Raw genomic sequence first — 2,503 nt, 5'->3', positions numbered from 1 at the left:
GCACAGGGCGGCCCGGGGGCTCACAGGCTCGCCCTGGGGCTGTGAACCCAGGACGCCGGTGAGAAGGCGCGCAGCGGAAGTGCACAGCCACCTCTTTGGGTTGGTAGTGCTTCTTTATAAATAGACGGTTTTCCGGAGGAGAGGCATCCTTCTCTTCATCCTCTGTGTCTCTCATCTCCGTAAAACTGCCTAGCCATCCCCTCCTCTCCGCTTATGCCCCCGCGGCCCTAGATCCCGCCCACCCTCCTTCACCTGGGGCTCAGGGATGGGCTGGTAAATGTTTAACGGTGGATTCTTTGGCGGGGGGCGGGGAGAAAAGCCGTGATCTGTAGCATTTGCCCATTTCTGTGGTGTAAATATTCCCACGACCGTCAGCTTCGAGCGGCTAGTGTGAGGTCACAGAATGCAGAGTGGGGGAGGGAAGGGGGAGGGTTGCGTGCCTCCTGGCGTGTTGTGTTGTAGCGTCTCCATCGTGGGGAGGCACTCCACGTGAGCCATCTGAAGAGCGAAGCTCATCGTAAAATGTCATAAAATAATGAGAAAGTGATGAGCTTTTGAGTACTTACTACCTCTGTTTTAAACGTAATCTATTCAATTGTAATGTGATAAAATCTAATTGGGAAATAATGACTGTATTCAACAGCTGGCTCACAAAAGCTCTTGACCATTTAACAGGTGGCTTTTGCAGGCGTATCAGCAGGACTAGAGCGTCACCGCCTGCACTAAAGCCGCTGTCTCTTAGTCTGACTACCACCAGGCTCTCTCCGCTGCTGAGTTACGCTCCTCGGCTGCAATCCTGATAACCTAATCTTACCCAGGTTAAAGCTTACGCGAGCAGCCAGCTTCCACCCTCACACGCACCGCTTTCCATTTACCAGCTAGACTGTATCTTTGTGTGTTTTCCAGACTTTGAGAAGACTTAACACTGTGGAGCCATGTTTACTGTTACCCTAACCCATCCCTCCACCTTCCCTGGCGCGTTGCCAATTCAGCCTTTAAGACGGGTAGGCCATGGGCCAAATCTGACCTGCTGCCCGATTTTCTTGGGCCTATGAGCCAAATATTTTTTCTTTAAAAAAAATTTTTTTTTTAAAAAACGTTTATTTATTTTTGAGAGAGAGAGAGAGAGAGAGAGAGAGAGTAAGTGGGGGAGAGGCAGAGAGAGAGAGACACACACACACAGAATCCGAAGCAGGCTCCAGGCTCCGAGCTGTCAGCACAGAGCCCCACGCCTGGCTCGAACTCACAAACTGTGAGATCATGACCTGACCCGAAGTTGGCTGCTTAACTGATTGAGCCAGGCAGGTACCCCAAATGTTTCTTCATTTTAGAGAGAGAGTGTGAGCGAGGGAGGGGAGAGAAAGGGAGACAGGATCTGAAGCTGACTCTGCACAGACAGCAGGGAGCCCGATGCAGGGCTCGAACTCATGAACCCGTGAGATCATGACCTGAACTGCAGTCGGATGCTCAACTGACTGAGCCACCCAGGCACCCCTGGTTTTTATATTTTTAAATGATTGAAAAAATTACCAGGACTAGGCAGAGAGGGGGCTGGGGATGCTGTCCTGCAGGACCTTGGAGAGAGGTGGCTGGACCCTGTCCTGTATGACCTCGCAGGCTGTGGTAGGTCCCTGTCCTATGGGACGCAATAGAGAGGTGGCTGGGAACCCTGTCCTGTAGGACCTGGCAGAGAGGTGGTTGGGGACTCTGGTCCTTGGAGAGAGATGGCTGGAGACCCCTCTCCAGTTAGGAAGCAATTGCAGAGATCCTGAGAAAAATCTTGACTTGCACCAGGGTGTATGTAGCATTGGAGATGGTGGAAAATGTCCAGATTCTGGGACATGTTGAAGGAAGAGTCAGCTGGCTTTTCTGATTGTGTAATGGTCATGACGAGATGAGGCAGAAGGGTATGGAAGTGACAACAGCATGTAGAAGCTGCCGAGCGAAGAGATAAAATCTGATCGGGGATGAGGGGAGGCTTCTCAGAGCCCTGCAGGCCGAGGGAAACATCAGAAGATGGAGAAGGGGGAGAGCATTTGGCAACACGACAATGATGTGAGTGGAGTCATGTAAGTAAACGCGTGCTAGGTGAGCACGGGGGTGGAGGGTGGCCCATTGCAGTGGGTGGTAGGGAGCAGAGAAGTGCCGTGGGAGGTGGGCCTGGGTCATGCAGGGCCTGGTCAGTGTAGCTGAGGGTTTAGAACATTTTCCTATAGGCAGTAGGGAGCCGTTGAAGGCTTTTGGTAATGAATGACACTGTCTCTGATGACAGCCTAGGAGGTCGGCTTCAAGAGCAATGAGGCTTCAAAGCAGGCTTCAAGGTTGGCTTCACGGGCAACAAGGATACAAGGTAGGAAGCCGCTGTCGTGGCCCAGGTGTGAGAGGATGAAGAGATAGACCGGGGACTGACCCTGTGGAGCCGGCGAATTTTCCAAAGCAGAATTTACAGCGTAGTCGATCCGTTGTTGTAAGCCAGGAGGGTAGGGGAGCTAGAGGTGGCAGC

Source organism: Panthera uncia, chromosome E1 (genome assembly GCF_023721935.1).
Source record: "Panthera uncia isolate 11264 chromosome E1, Puncia_PCG_1.0, whole genome shotgun sequence".
NCBI lineage: Eukaryota > Metazoa > Chordata > Mammalia > Carnivora > Felidae > Panthera > Panthera uncia.
The sequence above is the reverse complement of the archived record's forward strand: the minus strand, read 5'-3'. Positions refer to the sequence as shown.